At 32.1% G+C, this 22,056-nt stretch overlaps 1 protein-coding gene across 11 annotated transcripts in view; it reads left to right on the forward strand.

Annotated features, from left to right (window-relative positions):
- The window catches only part of Trpgamma (Transient receptor potential cation channel gamma), a 1,234,746-nt gene that overhangs the window by 645,468 nt on the left and 567,222 nt on the right, over positions 1 to 22,056 (forward strand). The gene's annotated exons all lie outside the window — the stretch shown is intronic.

Genomic DNA, 22,056 nt, shown 5'->3' on the forward strand with positions numbered 1-22,056 from the left:
AATTTTTCTTTGTATTTCTAAAATATTAAATCTTAAAAACTACCCCACTCCAACAAAAAAAACAAACAATTAACTTTTAAAAATCTTCAAGTATTATTATTATTATCACCATTTAAAATGACTACTACAAAATTTATATTATATATCTTTGTTTATATTTAATTATCAAAGATTATTTTTTATTCTGTAAATGAAACTTGTTAAATTAAAATTGTTACTACTGAAATAAACAATTTTTAATGATTTGGTTTTCAGACAAATTTTATAAACGGTTGTAATTTATTTTGTTATCAGCAAGTAGAAAAGTAAGGGTACATTGATTTCATTTGTTATCGGATAAATAAGGTTTTGAAAAATGAGATCAGAAAAGCGCCTTAGTGCAGATAACGGTTAAATTTATTTTGAGCTTTTCAACTGTCAATCGAAAGCAAACAGTTATAAAACGAACAAAATTTGAGTAAAAAAATTTCAGTCCATTTATTAAAAGCAAAATCGTTCTATCGTTTAAGTAAATAAGGTTCGAAACCTCAATGTGATTACCGATCGATATTCTTCATTTATTTATAAATTAAATTTATTTAAGGAAATATTACTTAATTATTTGTGAAATTAAAAAACAAACTGCTAATTTTAAATTAATAAAATTCATTTATGAAAGGAAAATTCTGTACTAAAGTACAAATTATGAATTTAGTTAATAAAAGTTTTCCGTAGCTATAAGGGTAGTATTATAAAAAAGAATCATGCATTTTTAACAGTCCTATAAAAAAGAAGAATTTCAACACGACTCTTCTTATTAAGATCTTACGCTTCACCAAATGGACCGACTTCGATGATTCGTCTTTTTTTTATAGAAGAAGTTTTTTAGGTCGTCCCGTTGTATGTCTATCCCGATACTGATTGTAACAATAGCGTCATTCTGATTTTTAAATGAAAAACTGCGTTGCATCCATAAAACGGTTGTTTTTATATTGGTCTCACAAATCTTGTACTTACAGTCGGTTCCGATTAAGAAACTACAAGTAAATTGCATTACAAAAAACACGTGAAAAGGAGTATCCAGCAAACACCCTAAATAAAGCGTACGTAGATACGTATACATAAAAAATCATATTAATAAATATTACACGTAAACTAACGTAAAAAACTACGTATACATAAAATATCTATATAAACAAACATACTCGCATTAATTGGGTTCACAAAGATTCAAGAAATCACAATAGTCTAGTGGAAAAACAAATAAAAAATAGTAATTCGCAACATTATTAAACAATAGAAAGCTAAAAAAGATACTAGTAAAACAAGTTCACAAAAATAAATAGAAGGGCGCTAAGCTCCTCAATAAGGCATAGTAAAGACGTTTATCACATGTGTGATATCGAACCAGTTTAAGGTTCACTCAGATATCCCAAGTCCAGCAAATTACTTTACGGTATACAAGTCTGGGAAAGAGCTCTGCGTGCCGACAAGAACAGAAGAGCCCTTGAAGGAATACAATGGCGCATGGGCTTAAGAGTGATATGCGCATATTCTTCGGTCTCCACCGAGGCAGTACTCGTAACTGCAAGAGTTCCTCCGCTTAAACAACTGGCGGAGATGCGAGTGAATATAGCACGTGGACAACCTTCTAAAGAAGCATATGAAGAGATGCTGCGTAATTGGCAACATCGTTGTGATGTAGCCAACACGGGACGATGGATACATCGTTTGATACCTTTGATCCGACCGTGGATAGAAAGGAAGTTCGGAGACATAAATTACTGGATAACGCAATTTTTTACAGGGCATGGGTCGTTCAGGTTCTATTTATGTGCAAGACAAAGGATAGATAACAGCAACTGTCCTTACTGTGGGGCATATGATTCCCCTGAACATGTAGTATTTGAATGTAACCGTTGGACTGAAAACAGGCAATCCTGTGCAAAACGTATAGGGCCATTATCTACGGAGAATGTGGTGGATAAAATGCTACTTAACGAGGATAACTTTAATGTGATCTCGTCGTTCATAACCGCAGTTATAAAGAAGAAAGATGAGGAAGCTCGTCAAGAAGAAACCGCTCGCTGATGACGGCTTGTCGTAGGTGGAATTTCCGTTTGTCAAAAAAAAAAAAAAAAAAAATTATATATGTATAAAAATTTATTAATATACTCTGAAAACTTACAAGAGGAAACTGCTTGTTGTTGAGGAGTAGCTGAAGATGGAGCTCTGGTTTGTAGGTTTTATGTAAATCGGATAAGCGGTGAAGGAACTTATAGATTCTTAAACTTTGTGTTTCTTATATTATAAGATGGCACAGGCATATTATTTTTGCAAGACTCAATGAAAAAAAAATTATAAAATTTGTTAAAAGATACTGAAAACTGTCATAAGGTAACTGTTTGTAGTTGACGGGTAATTTAAGGTGGTGTTCTTGCTCGATTGTGATGACGGACAGCTGAAGTTGGAGCTCATGCTCGTTCGTGCTTGCGTGGATGGGCAGAGAGGTGAAGAAACCTGAGGACTCCGTGGCTTAGGTTTTAAACTAATTGGTTGGGTTGGTATGATATCATATAAAAAAAAAAGAGAGAGATTAAAGAATAGGGGTGACTTTTGCTGAGAGAACAAGGGTGGTGGACTCTCAGTAATCAGTGTATGATGAACATCTATAAAATAAATAAAAGAGCTAACCGGTGAGCTGACCTGCCGTGCCGGACATACATACGGCGGGTGGGGAGGCGAGCTAGAGTAAAGGACACTCGTCTAGTTCGAGTCAAACTTGATTGTAGATCCGTTCCAGAGGAGTAGGTGGGAAAATATGTATAAACAAAAAAAAAAAAGTCCAGCAAATGTTGGCATTTCAGTCGCCGGACATCTTCACTGTAGTCTAGGAGACTGCCATATTATTCACATGACTCTAATCGCTGTCTGTAACTTACCGTTGACTACAACAATCCGAACCCTATGATCCCGACACGAATATAAAGTAATCCAAGACAGTCGTGAATTTCCTCATTATGAGCTAACCATGGTGCCTCCGCTATGGATCTCACCAACTTCTTCTGAAAACGTTGTATTAATCTCAACGTCACTTTTGCACGTCGTGCCCCATAGTTGTACGGCACATGTCCAAATCGATTGTAGAATCACCTTATTTATCGAAAGTTTATTGGACAACGAGAGTTGCGAATTCATACTTAACCAATTAAAGCCGGGCGTAGAGGAAGCCCCGCTTTTGATGAAATCTGTTCCCACACCACCCCTTCCGTTCCTATCACAGATGGGCTTTACCGGAGGTCGTATTTTAAACCCTGTAAACTTGATAAAACAACACAGTCATAAGTTTGGCCTCTGTCAGAATGCCACGATGCAAATGCCTCGCTAGACATTTCCATCAGTGTATTTACACAACCAGCTATCGCTTTCTTATCTCCTCTTCCAATTACGACCACCTTTTTTTTAAAAAGAGATAGGAATCTCATTTACGGACGTCTAAGCAGTGTCGGGCTTGCTAAAAGGATCCGAAAGATGGAGTTAACTGCGTATGTACTACCGCGCACTACCGACCAAACCATTACCGCTATCTCTCCACCCTCTCTGGAATAGCCAATGAGGCATTTTATCTGGGAGGGGGAGCTCGCCCATACACACAACCATACGCCAACCATACTTCAAGTACTAATTTTAATACAGTAACATAACAATTATAATACAGTAATCAACATAATACAAACCAGTATTTACATAAAAATAAATCAATGTAGAACATCATTTATACATAAAATTCAGGCACCCTTATGCAGAAAAAAACTAGAAGATTATACAATTAAAATATACATAATACAGTCAGGATCAACTTAAGCTAAGTACAACAAGGATCGCTCATAAAGACACAAGGATCATGAAACAAATCACAAACCATGTACAACCCACATACAAGCATACTATACAGAGCAACAATTACTGCAAACTATAAAACACTATAGTCATAATACAAACCAAACATTCATGATCGTAGAACAATGCAACACCATCTATACACATATGCCAGGCACCCTCCTGCATTAACAAACTGAGACATCATATACAATACAATCACACTACACAGAAAGGAAGACAAACATCAAAATTAATATAATAAACAACACCTAATACTGAACAACAGTCATATACAGGATACGTGATATACATATCACATGTCACACCAAAGAACCACCACGATCCAGTTCCAGCTAACACTTATATCGCAGACACAGTGCACAGAATTGTCACGCTAACCACCAAGGCTGCCGTCCGACACATGAGCGGAATGCTCGCAGCTTCACTACGCCAAAGCGACTCCCACACGTTTGGGTAGCCTCCTAGGCGCTCAGCCCAAAGCCTGTCCACCTTCTGCCGTCTCGCTCCTGCAGGGTCGCTTCCCAGGTTTTTAAATCTTGCATGACTGCCTTGAAATAGTCTAGTAGGGCTTTTAAAAGGCCTCTCCTCTCTCGTTAGTATCGGGTGCAATCACGACCAACTACCATAACTTGCAACCCTCGATTATCAAATTAACCGGGTCACGGAACGCGATCGCACGCCTTCCTCTAACACCCAAGGTTTTTACAAAAACTCTTCCTATATCTAAGATCAATTAGACTCAGATCAATATTTGATTGAGTCTTTAAACACAAAAAAATACTATCCTCATACCGACAAAACAAGCGTTAATCACAACAACGATTAATTTACTCAATGTCCTCTTGATTTATTTAAAAATCGAGAAACAGATTCACAAATTTAATAAGTCTCGAACAAAAACATAAGCTATCTCTCTCTCCTCTGGTCCGTTTTCGGGAGCGAGGTCAGTGCCTACAACCTCGCATACCGCAGCTCCCATCACAGAGTTCTTCACACATCCATCTCATCCTAACAGCGACTATCCCACCTAACCGGGGCTCAATGCCAAAACGCCTACCTTCGCGAAGTAAGCGCCCAGGCGGTCCCCTAGCTACCAACTCGGTTTGCTATTCTATCTATACATCTATAACAGCACCCAATCCACTCAGCTATCTTCCGGAAGGCCGATATTCTAAGGAAGCCAACAACTATGTTCCATTCCTTTCGGTTTTCCGATTAACTTGTAGATAAAAATCAGAACTAATCCTCGCAAGTTCTCTGCTACTTTGATCGTTCAGCTTTGTGCCTGAGCAGTGATATAGGGGCATGTGGTATAGTGGCTCTACTATTCGGACACAAGCCTGAATTACTCAAACCGAATCTGACAAACTTATCTTGAAAAGCACCATGTCAGAAAGAAACTGTGAAATATGTCGATCGGGAAAAATCCACCTAACTACGAGCACATTTCTCGCATTAGAAAAAATAACATGCGTATAACGTCCATCGGGCGATTCAGTCCACCTGACCTGCCATAAATGGAAATAATGTTCGTCTATTTCTTTTATCCGCCCAGCGGTAAGTTGACCTATTTTCTTAGCATTATAACGTAACTGGCGGTCAGTCGTAAGTACATCAATGGTCTTAATACCGGAAATAACAAGTACAGCCTCTCGAGAGACAGTCGTATACATACTTAATAACCGTTAAAGTATCTAATACCTGATGTTAAGTCGGATCCGTTCCACTTTCACTTGATATTTCCACGTTAAACGGACGAACAAATTGAAGGGCAAAGTACAAAACCCATCAGACTTTTTGAACATAACTTTTTTATTTTTAACAAATATTCTATTTAGATATGAAATATTACTGTTTCTAACGTACAGGACGATTTCATGTTCTCGTGTTTAATGGATTCTTATATAAAAACTCTAAAAAATTAGTACATAAAATCAATACCTACTCTTGCAATTTAGAGTGCCTTGTCCGTGTTCCGTACCAAGCTCTTCACATTATTTATTTACATCCACTTCCTTACATTCATCAGGGATAGTTTTCTATTTTTTTTGTTTTTTACAATCAGATTTTTCATAACAGCAGCATTTTAAGCACTATAATATCTTGAAACTTGAAATATCTGAAACACTATATTAATACTTGAAATAGAATTAAACTAAAAAAAAATTGTTTAGTAACATAAATTTAAACAAATATATATACGACTATTGAAAAAACTTTTCAATTCTTCCTTAATATTTAATTCTTGAAGCTAATTTAAGGGTTATAAGTTTATAAGATTTTAGGCAGTTTGTTTTAAAAATTTGTTTCTAAGTGAAATCAAAAAAACTCTAAAAAGGTTTTTTATTTAATTTATAGCGCATTTTTATTTAGAATTCCGTTTATCTTTTATGTTAATAAAAGAGTACTAATTTATAAAACTGAATATTCTTGTTTTAAGATTAAATAAATAATTACAAATATTTATCTTACGGTATGATGTAATTAGATTTATCATCAGGATGATATTCTTGATCTTCATGTAAATTTAAATCTATCATACTAAATCTATCATACTCTTTTTAGATTATAAACTATACTTATTAAAAAATAACTTATGTTAAAAAATCTATTAATTTTCCTTATAATTAAAGAATACACAATTATGATAATAAATAACATGAAATGGAGTAAGAAATAAAACAAGATGTCATAAAACTTTATATAATAGAGCAAATATTTGTACCTTAATTTCCCAACATTTTTTAATAAAAGCAGTAATTTCTGATCTATATTTTATTCAAATGAAAAAATTACAATTTTCTAACAGGAAAGATGTAAAAAAATAGTTCATATTTCATAGAAACTGACTTCCTGAACGAAAGATTTTACAAATATTTACAGAAACTTGATGATGTTAAAAAAAATCACTAAAAAGAACAAAGGAAAAGATGTTACAACGATGCTTCTTTCTTTGAAAATTACCATATTGTTATAATATCTTATTCATGCAGCGAGAGAGATTTTTCCTCACAGATTTCCCAAGTTAATATTAATAAGTATCTGACATTTGTATTAAGTAACATCAATTTATATTAATTTATTTATTATTTATATGATTTTACAGTAAAATATTACACGCCTGTAATATTTTGTTTTGGCTCTTTTCTAAAAAAGTAAAAAAAAAAAAAAAAAAAAATTAACGCAGCAGTCACCTCGATAAAACTACTTCATCCTACATATTTATTTATTTTTTTATTCATTTTATATACTTAATTCAATAAATAAATTTAAAAAAAGTAAAAATTTACAATAACACGCGAACATTCATATTAAGTTATATATTATTTGAATAAAAACTTATAACTTTTTACCCTTAGAACGAGATAAACCACTCAGTGCTTACGGTTTACCTCATTCTAACGATATCTCGTTCGATATTAATCACTTGTCAACGTATTATGAAAATAAAATTGATTATTATAAATATTTTGTTTTCTCCTAAAAATATTTTAAATAACCCTAATTTTACCCATCTCCTCTGTTCAGTCGTACTCGTTAGTTATCGGGAAGGTACGAGAAGGCTCTGCTTTCCCGGGTCAGGAACTCGACTTACTACGTAGCCGCCTAACAGGAACTGTAATCCACGTACAGCTTCTTGTACGAGAAATCATGGATTCACCGGCTCTTTTAAGTTCTGAAATTCTCAACGAGGAAAACCTAGCAGAATCCAACTCTATCTCCCGTAACCGATAATGAGGAAGAAGGGGTAAAGGACGATAAAAAAAGGATAGTCCAAGGTAGTTCACCGACTTGTCTGGGGATCTGATTCAAAAAACCAAAACGGGTAATGGTTTGGGTACTTTCCTAAAAAGTACCGATGGAACGGTTCAAATAACAACAAATTCTAGTCGTTTTTATTATTTGAACTGTTCCAAAAAAATAGTTGGCAATATAGCTTTTAAAATAAAAACAATCTGATGTGGACACCACATGACTTCCTTGTACGTCTATTAAATTACATATATACATTTTTAGAAGTACATAAAATTTTATTTCACTAATAACTTCTTATCTTTTTAATATATATGTATATATATATATATATATATTGTTGTTACAGAATTATTATTTATTGTAATTTTGTTTTTAATAAATCAATATATTTAAATTAAAAAAAGGAAAATGAAAAAAATTAAATAACGAAAAAACTATTGCAAACAAAAAAAAAAATAAACGGGAATAAAATGTTGTAAAAAGAATTCAAACTTTCTTACTCTGTTGTAAAAAAGAATAAAAAGATTATGAGAATATGATAAATATAAAGAGGCTTAGAGAGAATATTGTCCGACAATATCAGATGAGTATTGAACTAAAAGATAAGAATTTTTTGCAGTTTATTGAAGATGGGACATGTGTGCCTCAGTGTACATGTAGTTCTTGTGAGGGTCTATTTTTGAGTAACTCTGTGGTTAACTTTAATATAGATTAAATTAAACAGAAATTACAGAATAATTAAAATTAAACTAAAAAAATGCAAAAATAATACGATTCTAACTTATAATTTTCAATTAATATTAAATAATCAGATGTTTCAGAAAATCTGTTAGATATACACATATGTATTAATGCCTAATCAATTACATATACACATTTTTAAAAGGACATAAAAACTTATTTCACTAACTTCTTAATTTTTTTCATACTTTTTTTATTTTTGAATTATTTATTTTTTTTTTACAATCACGGGTTAATAAGTATTAAATCAATATTTTTAAATTAAAAAAAAAATTACAAATAAGAAAGTTAAAAAAAAGAAGATGAATTCTGATTCGAACCGAGCCTTCCCTTGTAAGATCCAAATATTTCATTTATTAAAATTTTATTTGGCTATAACTCTAGAACCGATGAAAATAAGTATCACTTATATCATATATCGTTGAAAAACTCTCAATGAGGACTTATTGCTTTAGTTAAGAAAAAAGTCCAAAATCCAATTTTTTTGGATTTGGGCTTTTTTGGACACTTTTGGTTTAGCTGATTGTAATCGAAAGGGGAAGTCCACAACTAGGTGTTACAGCAGTCCTAAATCCAAAATTTCACTATCTTACCGCTAATCGTTTTTGAGTTATGCTAGATACGTACGTACATACATACATACATACGTACGTACAGACGTCTAGTCAAAATGGATTCTGGGATGGTGAAAATGGATGTTTCCGTTGAAATCTGAAAACCGAAATTTTTCGCGATTACAATCCTTCCTTTATGTCTTACAAGGATGTTTCAAGTACGCCTTGAAACATTCGTGACAAGTAAGTGACCGGGTCAACTCGTACCCTAGTTCCCCGTGTTTTCAGAACAGCCATCTCTGGAGGCGCGGGGTCTGTGATCCATCTGCCTTTCGTCGACGGATCCCGTCTCCCCTGCCAACTACGGATCGGATAAGATCCAAGGGCGACAGTCCCGGCATTACGCCGGTGAAACTGCTTTAGACGGTCCTGTACCCTCACCATACCCGAAAGGAGACGGTTATTCAAAAACCGACTTTTATACTAGGATCCTACAGCATCATGAATAATCGTAAAAAAGCTTGTGATCATCATGACACTAAAATCTCACAAAAAAGATTTTTCCTAATCAACGGTGCTTGGTTTAATGAGATATTGAAATGTAATTATTTGTTATAATAACTTTATAATAATATTAACTATATTACTTTATCTATATATATATATATATATATATATATATATATATATATATATATATTCAGATATTCATCTCAGATATTATACCTATATAATTGGATTAGTTGAACAAATGGTTTTTTTGTTCGCAATACGCTTTTTGTATCGCTGCGTTTCAGAATAACATAAAAAGAAGAATATTATATAGAGATAAAGACGTATTTTCAAGCGTTCCTTTTTTATATAAAAATTTAGAAATAATAATAAATGCGAAATATTTAATTTTAAATAGAAGATTTACTTTTAAAGCAAAACTATTTGTAGCTAATAATAATGCTAATAAAATTTACTAATAAAACTTCTTAACATATGAATCTCTCGAATTCATCGAGTTAATAGAATGAAAAGAATAAAACAGAGTTCTTTTCAAAGTTTTATTTTGTAATATTGTTTATCTGAATCAGTAAATTAATTTCAAAAGTAATTTGTTCGATCAAACTTCAACATCAGCGACAGAGAAAAATTTGTAACGCTCGGTTGATAGCACAGTATCATTAATTTTTCATCATTTACTCAGTAAAGCCAATTCACTAAGTAAATATTGTGTAACAGTTCAATACTAGTATAATGTTTTACGGTTTTACGGTGCGGAACCTAATTTTAGCAAAAGGAAAATTAAAGGTGAAGGAAATTCTTACATTTCTTCATTCAATTTGAATGGAAAAACAGATCGCATCGTCTTCTTATCACAAAAATCGGTCAAATTATTTTTTGGTTTATGTAATCAAAGAAAAACAAATCTATTTTAGATAAATCTGTTTATTCAAAACAGTTGTAATACTCCAAGATCATGATATCAATATAATAACGTATTAAAAAAAAATAACTTTTTTTCATTTTTCATTGCGTAATATTATTTGAGTAATTAATTTAGTTAGTATTTAACACTTTTAATAGATATAGATTTTACTCGTTCCAATCACTGCAACGGCTACATTAAAAATGCAGAATTTACAGTAACGTAAAATTTACAGAAACCTTTAAATAAATACGTAACTTAGATATTCTCGTTGAGTAACGGCAATGTACGAAGGTAATGTTTCACGACAAAGAATACAATAGCTTCTTGTCGTACAAGAGATCCTTATCTCTTTTCGCTACAACCAGGTAACTCGCTATACAAGCTGTACGTACGGTAAACAAGCTGAATAGAGATATTACCCTGGTTTCACCTGCATTTCAGTGGCGTTTTCATGAGATATACAGCGGTAAAATCGACACGGTGAAGAAGACTAGAACGAAAAATCTTTTCAATCTTTTTCCTTTTGAATATCTGACACGGGTTGCTCACTATTCTACTTAAAAACATTTTTAATCATAAATTCTGAATTCGTATTTGACCGCTGTAGATACAGATCCGCGGAGAGACAAATTAAAAACTTTTTTAACAATATTAAGTTTATTTAATTTCAACAGTAAAAATGATAACAATGAAAAAGGATTAATTTTTACAGTTAATTGATTTAAAAAAATATATATTTCGGCTTTAATTAGTCGGTGAAGGCGTAAGGTTCTGAACGATTTCATATATTAACTTTTATTAAATGAAAAAAATTTTTTTTTGCAAAATCTATCGAAATCGTTTTGATTCGATGAAAAATAATTTATCTAGTACAAAACTTAAAATTTTGTTTAAAAAATACTTAATGGTAAAGCTGAAATCCTTAAGTTACCGTATATCATCCACCTATTGCAGTAGCGTTTGCATAAAAAAATGGTTCGATTTACATAAAGTAACTGCTGACAACGACTCATCAGTAGTATATAATCATAAAATTGTTCTGTTCCTGTACTGCGTTTGTTAGTGAAATTGAACTTCACTCGTTCGCAGACTATCAAGAGATGATAAACTTCCTATCATAGTTGGTGATTATTTATCGTACAAGCGTCATTCACATGTAAACCGGAACTTTTTTATTAATATTAAATGAAATGAAATAACCTAATTTTTTCTACACAGTTTCTTCAATAGAAATAAGTTTTCTCCAACGGAGAAGTAGCTTTCTAATCCCCCATTAGAAAAACTAGATGGCTGCCCCAACAACCAATCGGGCACATAATACTAGACAGCGGTATCGTCTTCGAATCTTTCCACTCCTAAAGCTTTTTTCAGCAAACCGATCGTGTGGATATCACGCGATGACGCGATGGATTGTACGGTGAATGCTCAAGAGGTAATCGATGATGTGTGCAAATTTATCGCGAGCCTTAGCTATTGTATGCGATCCTGCATTATTGTGAAGAAGGAGGACGTTGCGAATCGCTTGCTGGTGCCGTTTGTTGCAATAAGCAGCCCTAAGGACATCCAGCAATTGCCAGTATTATGCCGGATTTACTGCCCTTTGTTCGTGCAGGAATTCAATTAGCAGCACATTTTTGAGTCTCAAAAAACACAGTTCAGACGTTTTCCAGCCGATAAGCGTTGCTTAATCGGTGCCCTCTTCCCGTTTTTCTTTCTCACCATTCTTGTTCACTTGCTTTCCGAGGTGTAGCGGCGGATTGATGTTTCATCGCACGTCATAGTACGATCCAAAAACGCCCCTGCCTTTTCCTGAAAGGGATTCAGAACTCGCTTACAAATCTTTTTCCGGACATTTTTTGTACCTCTGCGAAAAGACGTTGAACCCACCTTGCCACAACAATCTGTATTCGAGAGAGTGTGACAACATTGTACGCACATACCCAATACTTATACTCTTCTACGATGCAATATCGGTGACGGTTATGCGGGGGTCACCTTTCACAAGGTCGCGAACGGCCTGAGTGTTGTCATCAATGACGCTGGTCCGCGGACGACGTTTGTGATTTTCGTTCCCGCTGCTCAAACTGGTTGGCTAATAAGTCGCAGTGCTTTTGGTAAAGAGTTAGGAAGAGTTAGGAAGGGAAAATCCCTTCCTAATAACACCCCTAATTATACGCTCTTTTTAGATACCGAATCTGTTTTGTACGAATATACTTTAAGATGATGAAAATGAGTGAAAATAGGTTACCAAAATTTATTTCATTCGAAATAATAAACAACAATAGGTTCTGGTTTAAAGAACGGTCGATTTTAGGTTTAAATTTTGATTTCCATGTCAATTTAGTATTAGACAAAGTAGCAAATCGGAGAGATTATCGGGAAAAATGAGAAATAAGTACAGAGATCTGATTTAGAATGCAGGAGCTTTATTGTATTATATTTATAAATGACTGAATTTGAATGCGGGGGGGGGGGAATAATTAAGTAACGCAGGTAAGTAAATTTTCGTCAATTAAATGGGTTATGAAAGCAAGATGTGGGCTAATCGATTTTAATGGTAAGCCGCAAGTCAGAGATGTAAACGTGCGCTGTTCCTTATGTAACGCAGAAGAGCAAGAGGATATCATTTTGTTACTCGTTGCCCTGTCTTCGCCGAGAGGAAGAGTCGCTGGCTGGAGCCAATCGAGCTGTCACGTGATTTATTTACAAACTTTTTGAACCGAAAGGACTGGGATAAGCCGGCAGGCTTATTCAGAGATAGATGGCATTATATATAGGAATTAAGTTCCGAAATCCAATTATTAATTGCATACTATTTTAACCGAAAATAATTATAATGGCATGTACGATGATGTGGCAATATTTCACCTTTTCAGTTTCAATATCGATGTCGGTGTGTCACATTACTTTTTGTTTGAGTTCTGGTTGTTTTGAGTCAAGGTGGATGAACTTGAAATTATTGAAGATATTATTTGAACGATTAAAATTTATATGTAATCGGTAAATTGTAAATTAAAAGTAAAAGTGAATGTAATTTCTTAATTTTCATGTCCTCAGTTTCTAGATAAATCATCTAATAGTAATAAGGTATGTTAAATAAGAATACTTGTTAAGTAAATTTACCTTTAAAATACGAGGGTAAGTCAATTATTATCCGAAATGTAGTTATAAATTTTATTGCAATGCAAATAGAAAACTTACATATAAATCATTTTTCAACATATCCCCTTGCATTTCAACGCACTTGATCCATCGCGGCACAAGCTTCCTGATGCCCTCATAAAAGAGGGTTTTCGGTTGAGCTACGAGCCAGGAATGCACCGCTTCTTTCACTGTTTCGTCCGAGCTAAATCGACAGCCCCTTAATGTCTCTTTCAGTGGACCAAACAAGTGGTAGTCAGAAGGAGTAAGATCAGGACTATACGGAGGATGAACCAGTACTTCAAAGTTGAGTTTTTGGAACGTTTCAGCAGTGTGGGCAGAAATATATGGACGGGCATATTCGTGCAACAACACAACACCTTTCGACAGCAGTCCTCGGCGTTTGCTTCGAATTGCAGGCAGTGTTTACAGTACAAGAGCCTTCTCTCACATTCTGACCGCCAAACTCTTCTATTCTGCCGACTTTCTTCCTCTAAATTCCTTCTCGCCGCTTTAGATATCCATTGCTTTGGAGCTCGTCCGCGTTTCCATCTCTCTTCTGGAGTCCTTTTCAACATCCTCCTAGGCCATATATTCTCCTCCGTTCCCTGAACATGCCCGTATCGTGGTAGTCTTCTTCCCTCCAAAACATCAGTCGTTGTAACAGTTGCTCCAATTATTCTTCTGATCTTTTCTCACGCACCACATTCTAGACACTCCGCAACTCCTGCGGGCACATCTATCGGCACAGCTGAGATAATTATATTATGATATTATTAGCAGTAATGTTTTATTTTTGTTTAGACAAGTAGTGTTGTTTTTTTTTTCACCGATAGTAATATCGGTATTGTCCATTAACGGGCAAGCATATTTTTTTACATACAAAACTACTGAATTTATTAATAGTATTATCTAATTTATTATTTACAGTACCATAATTTTTATATTTAACGTTATTTAGACGAGGTTAGCGAGAGAAGATAACGTAGGTTATGTTTGGTTTGGTTACGTTGATATACGTATGATTCGTCAGTATACGGAATTAACATAATCTAAACATAACCGCACTCGCTTCTCTCGCTAACCTTGACTAATTGACAGTAATGTTTTGATTACTTAAATAATGAATTCAGTAATTTCTACTTATAGTCGAGTTGTACGTAAAAAAAAATATCCGTGCCGGTTAATGCACGAGTAAACATATTATTTTATGTTACCATAATATTTCAACTTTCCAGCTGACGATTTTTAAATTAGATATAGAAAGCGTATCAATTATACGTTGAGAATTATATATTGTAATTTTTTTTTTATAAATAATGTATGTTAAAACGAAATATTGAAGATAAAGCAATATTATCATTATTATTTATAGTTTTATTTTGAACACATGTAGACCGATTATAACTTATATTATCACTACTTTAAAAATAACTATAATTCTGCCTTGATCACGATTTATCAATATTGAACATAATGACTTAGAAATTCCACCGTTATGAGTTTAAACAAAGAACATTCGAAGAAGTAAATAAAAATTAATAAAATAAAATATAATAATAATAGTAATAGGGTTGGGGTTTAAACCGTTAATTTAATATTTATAAATTATCGAAAGAGCCCCGTAATCTACGACTAAAACCCTGCAGTTTTTTCAACAAAAAAAATATCAATCTACCCGGGAGTAAATGAGGTAATTTAAACTTTGAGTAATATCCAGAAGGTCTTAAATTGTAAAGTTGAAGATTTTGTCGCAATTCTATGTAGGATACGACTTTAAAGTGTATGAGTTTTATTCTTAGCTGTCACTTACAGCATTCAAGTTAGTTAAGTTTCAGTATTCAAGAAAGAAAATTTTAAGTGTTTTCTGTAACAGGTATAAATAAAGAAAAAGAACTTATAAATTAGTTAACAACATATTTAAATATAAATTGCGTTAATTTAAATTACTAAGTTGAATTTGTATATATATATATATATATATATATATATATATATATATATATATACATACATAAAAACATATAAATTAGGTCATGTCTTAACTAATATTAAAATAAATAAATTTTTAATGATTTTCAACTAAAATAGCATAAAAGGGAATTTCATTCTTAAAATAATTAGAACCACAACTTTATTAGAAAAACTAATTCGATTTAGCAACGGTCTAATAAAAACGGTTTAAATTAAAACTAACAAAGATATTGTTTATTTTATTTTAGCTTTATTTTACTGCAGATGGTTAAAATATTTAGTTAACTGTAATTTTTGAACGATAAAAATCCATTATTATATTCGATGAGAGAATGCATTTCTACACGGTCTATTTCAACAGTGCGCACAGCCAATGTATTCACCGAGTTTGAAACATGATTGCCTCGTAAAAAAAATCACACAAAAGCTTCATTACACAGGAATAGATTGATGGTTGAAGACGTAATAAGTTTTTCTGTGTCTGCTTAAGCTGATTTTACGCATAATATATTTTCAGTATGTCATTTATCAGACAAGTAAAATAACTGGGTATTTAAAAACATTACAAAACAAATTATAAGTGAGAAATTAAATTATTGATCGATTAATTTACGTCGGTAATAAATTCAATTTCTAAATATTATCAAATTTACAATAGTTTTTAATTTTTTGATAATTTAAAGGTTGTTACGAGTTAAATAAAAGGCTTTCAAGCAGGTTGTTCGGATGTTCTATAATGGTTATCGCTCGAACAAAAGGGTGATGGAATGAGAATTAATTAATTCTGACGATTACAGGGTAAATCTCTTTTAGTTTGATTCTCTGATATTAAAAATAAAAATAGATAACGATACTTACAGAATCGTAAAGGGGAAAGAAGAAACAAATAATAATAAATGAACAAAGAAATTTAACAAAAATTGAAATAATTGCTTGTTTTTTTAATAGCGTGAACTAGTAGTGCTTATTAACCGATGAAGAAATTAACATTATATAAAAATTGACAAACTACTGATTAATAAAAGTAAATCTTTTACGATCCCGAAGGTGACTAAGATAAAATTAGTAGATTATTTTGAAATGAAAGTTTCTAATATCGGATAGAATAAAACGGAGGTAAACCTATATTTAAAATTTTATTAACAATATGAATCCACATTTTTTTTTATAAGAAAGGTGTTACTTTTATTTATGAGCCACTGTTGTAGTCGAAAAATAATTTTGAGGGATAAAGCTTCAAATTTATGTTTACTATTAAAAAAAGGAAGTACTTTAATAAGTCGCTGTAATGAAAATAACTAAGTAAGATCTGTTAATAGGCTTAAATCCTATTATGAGAAAGAATATCTGGAATAAAATCAGAAAAAAAACGTTATTTTAAAAATAATTAAATAAAGTCCGAACTTAAAAATATTGCGGTAGTTACAATCCCATCGCATATTCACCCGGGATCACTCGCGCGTTAGATAAAATCTAACATTTTGGAAACTTTCTTTAATTAAAACTTCATTACATTAAGTATGAACCTGAAACTTTGTCATTGCCTCGGCCGGACATTTTTACGCAAGTGTTGATGTTGGACATTGAGGTGTGAGACCTTTAGGTGGAATCGGGAAGGTCAGGATTGGGCTGTGCATGGTCTGTCAGTTGGAATCTAACGCGCGACTGATCGCTTCAGTCTAGTTGTTAGAAATTAAGTACATTAAGCACATAAGTACTGAACGCTTCCGGTTATGTCCCTGTTCGCAAACAAAACCGGTCCCTCTGTATTTCTTTATCAAAGGATGAATCGATCATTTATTTGGTACATTCTTACGCGGGAACTGCAATTGTGGGTACTAAAGAAAAGATTTGTTAAATAATTTTCCACAAGAATAATTCTTTCTTTCGCATTAAAAACCATTTCTTCTTAATAAAAAAAACATACATAACCATAAATCCACAAAATTAAAAAAGAAATAAATAATTTTTTTTTTTGTCTTCAGTCATTTGACTGGTTTGATGCAGCTCTCCAAGATTCCCTATCTAGTGCTAGTCGTTTCATTTCAGTATACCCTCTACATCCTACATCCCTAACAATTTGTTTTACATATTCCAAACGTGGCCTGCCTACACAATTTTTCCCTTCTACCTGTCCTTCCAATATGAAAGCGACTATTCCAGGATGCCTTAGTATGTGGCCTATAAGTCTGTCTCTTCTTTTAACTATATTTTTCCAAATGCTTCTTTCTTCATCTATTTGCCGCAATACCTCTTCATTTGTCACTTTATCCACCCGTCTGATTTTTAACATTCTCCTATAGCACCGCATTTCAAAAGCTTTTAATCTTTTCTTCTCAGATACTCCGATCGTCCAAGTTTCACTTCCATATAAAGCGACACTCCAAACATATACTTTCAAAAATCTTTTCCTGACATTTAAATTAATTTTTGATGTAAACAAATTATATTTCTTACTGAAGGCTCGTTTCGCTTGTGCTATTCGGAATTTTATATCGCTCCTGCTTAGTCCATCTTTAGTAATTCTACTTCCCAAATAACAAAATTCTTCTACCACCATAATCTTTTCTCCTCCTATTTTCACATTCAGTGGTCCCTCTTTGTTATTACTACATTTCATTACTTTTGTTTTCTTCTTTTTTATTTTCATGCGATAGTTCTTGCGTAGGACTTCATCTATGCCGTTCATTATTTCTTCTAAATCCTTTTTACTCTCGGCTAGAATTACTACATCATCAGCAAATCATAGCATCTTTATCTTTTCACCTTGTACTGTTACTCTGAATCTAAATTGTTCCTAAACCATCATTAACTGCTAGTTCTATGTAAAGATTAAAAAGTAACGGAGATAGGGAACATCCTTGTCGGACTCCCTTTCTTATTACGGCTTCTTTCTTATGTTCTTCAGTTATTACTGTTGCTGTTTGGTTCCTGTACATGTTAGCAATTGTTCTTCTACCTCTGTATTTGAACCCTATTTTTTTTAAAATGCTGAACATTTTATTCCAGTCTACGTTATCGAATGCCTTTTCTAGATCTATAAACGCCAAGTATGTTGGTATGTTTAATCTTCCTTCTACTATTAATCTGAGGCCTAAAATTGCTTCCCATGTCCCTATACTTTTCCTGAAGACAAAAAAAAAAAAATATTCTTTAGCAAAAGTGCGTAATATTTTTATAAACTCACAGTTAACACACTACAAGCTTCTAAATTGTTATTTAAATACACATTTCTTTATTTAGCGTTTTACAGTTAAGTTAAATAGTAAAATTTTGCGATTGTTCTCTCTAAAAATGATAATACTTACAAATTAAAATGTTGAAATATTTTAATTTTTATATTACTTACAAAAAAATAATGGTAAATATTAAAATTATTGATTTAATAAGTCAATAACAAATGAAAATGATTTTCTCATTTTATCTGACGTATATTGTTTTTTTTTTTTTTTTTTTTGTATAATGTTTTCAATTTTAGTAATGTCTTATAATCAACCGTCTAGATTTTTAAATGTACTTTTCCTTCTAAGCATTTTTTACCTGTCTTAAAAAGCAAAAAAAAGTAGGAATGTTAGGAAGGGATAACATTTCTTTTTTAATTTTACGCATCACGCCCTTTTAAAGCACTGAGAGATTAATTTTTCTCTGATTAACTTTTTGTAAAAAAATAAATAAAAAAATCTGTACACCTATATTTGTAACTGTATGAAAAATATATTTCGGGAACTATTTATTGGTCTAGAGTTGTTCTGTGTAGACCAGGAAATTGGCATTAAATTTATTTTTATGGCATGAATTTTAAAATGAAATCTCGTAATATGAATTTGTTTGATAGTCGCTGCTATCTTAGTTTCCTATTGTATTACTCTTAGGCAATAAAGTTTTTTTCAAGCTAGTCAAATTTATTAAGTTATAAGAGTCTGTATTGGATTTGAACCGTAACTTTTAACCGATCAATTTCTCATTATTAAATTTGATAATGCGATTTACAAAATAAAGTAAGTGACTGTGTAAAATTAGCAACACCGTTATAAATTAAGAATTTTTTCTTACCTGTTACTAATTGCTTTAATTTTAGATATAAAAAAATTTCAAAATCAAAGTCATCAATATTGTTTTCTATCCGCTAAGCTATGATTTTACAATTCAATTAAATTTTTCAGTCTAATTAAGCTTTGCATACAAAGTGTTTGTTAATACTACACTTCATATTGTTATCAAATAAGTGTTAATGTTATTCTAACCATACTATAGCTGAAGTAAAGAACATATTATATTATACAGCTGATATCAGTCAAAGCTTTGTTATATTATTAATTAAACTAATCAATCGAAAGCAATTAAAATTAAAATAAAAAAAAATGAATAACAATATCTTTTTAATATTGAACAATTTTAATCTTTTCAATATTTTTAATTAAAAAAAAAAGTCTTCCGATAAAGCACAAAGACTACTTAAAAAGCGTTAAAAAAAAAGAAAACAGCAGCAAGTATAAATTTAATTATTTATACTTGCTGCTTTTTTAACGCAATTAAAAGCAATTTTGTTAAAAATTGCTTTTGTTCATACTAATAAATTTTTCAAAACTTATAAATAAACATATTATTATTATTATATGATTTAAAAATTATAACAGTACATTCTGCATGAGTGAAGAGACGTTTTTAAAACAAATAATTCTAAACGAAATTACAGTTTTTTTTAAATAGAGATTCAATTGCAAAAATGTAGGTACAGATAGTTCAACAAACACAAAAACATTACATAACTTGAAACACAATCAAAGTTGTGTCAAAAACCAATACACCTCATAACCTCTATTATTAACACAACAATAATTTCATGCAACAATGAATAGTATTTAAATTAATTTCGAAGCATACAATTAGTCCAAACTAATTTTTCAAAGATTTAAATTTATTATAGTAAAAAACAACTGTTTATAGTTTTTACAAATTCGAAAGTTTCGAAAATTAAATCTACGCATTCATTAGTCAAATAACAAAATTATTGTACTTAAAACCTTAAAAAAAATGCGTTTTTCGTTACTGAATTTTACTTTCCCGTCTAGCGCTAAAGCAGAGCTATAGGTTTAGAAGGGAAAGTATTGCAATCGGTCCGATTTGGCAATATGCGTTTTTCACCGGTTATTTACTTTTTGACACCTAAGAAATCCAAAAAACCGGATATAAATTTTCCAGATGTTCGTATGTACATGTGTGTGTTTGGTGTCGCACTCTAAATTACCTTATATTTCCAAAACTACTCGACCGATTTTGACCAAACTTGGTCATATTACTTTTATATATGAAGCATTGATTACCTTAAATTTTCAATTTAAAAGATCAAGGGGATGAGACTGTAGAGCAAGCACACCCTCAGTATCTTGAGATTTCGCCTGATTAAGGTCATATTTTTCTTAGACACATTTGTTAAGGATTAAAAAATAATATTTCCAAAAAAATATTTTTGCAAAGTCACAACCCGCCCCCAAAAATTCTCTAAATAAAGAGGTATAGTGTATAAAGAGGTATACCTAAGAGGTATAGTGCGTCATTAGTACTTCCTCTCACCACAAGGAGCGCTAGTGTAGCACTGACGTATACCAGCTGTAGTCGTCTTCTTTCTTTCTTTTTTGTTTAGTCTCCGGAATCACCGTAAGGTATTACTTTAGAGAATGAATGAGGATGATATTTATAAATGTAAATGAAGTGTAGCCTTGTACAACAACCTCAGGTCGACCGAACCTGAGATGTAAGGTTAATTGAAACACGACCGCCAAAGAACACCGTTATCCACGATTTAGTATTTAAATCCGTATACAAATAACTGGCTTTACTAGGATTTCAACCTCAGAACTCTTGACTTCGAAATTAGCTGATTTGTGATGACGAGTTCACCACTAGACCGACCCAGTGGGTGCTGTAGTCGTCTGTATGTCGTAACGTCACAGGTGAGCGGTAGAATTAAATAAATGAATAATATTTAAAGTGTAAAAAAGTATTTCAAGTGACCGCTAGTACCGCTACACCCGTGCGAATGAAATACTGTATGAGAGCGAGCTTTAGTTAGAATCATTGAATTAAATTAAAAAAAATATTATATTTAAATATAATGAAAAATATTTTAAATTAATAAATTAACGATTAATATAATTCACTTTACCAGCACGATGACACAGGTCTGTAGATCTTTTGGCTTGCTTGGAAGCCATCATCAGGAGTTAAAATTAATGCATTAAAGTCAAAGTTTAAAAATCATAGTTAAAATTTAAAAACAGTCATGACTGCCCCGGTCCTACTAGTACGTACCTACTACAAGTGAGACGGGAAAGTCATGACTATTTTTAAATTTTAACTATGATTTTTAAACTTTGGCATTAATGCATTCATTTTAACTCCTGATAATGGCTTCCAAGTTAGCCGAAAGATCTAGAGAACGTATCAACGTGCTAGTAAGGTGAATTATTATTTATTTAACATATCAGCAATACCATGTTTGAAAAATTAATTTTAAATTAAGTTGTGTGTAAGCCGTGCATCAGAAAAAAGCCGCGTGACGGGAAAATCCTAGAACTGTGTTGTCAG

Source organism: Lycorma delicatula, chromosome 2 (assembly GCF_047948215.1).
Source record: "Lycorma delicatula isolate Av1 chromosome 2, ASM4794821v1, whole genome shotgun sequence".
In the NCBI taxonomy this organism is placed as follows: Eukaryota; Metazoa; Arthropoda; class Insecta; order Hemiptera; family Fulgoridae; genus Lycorma; species Lycorma delicatula.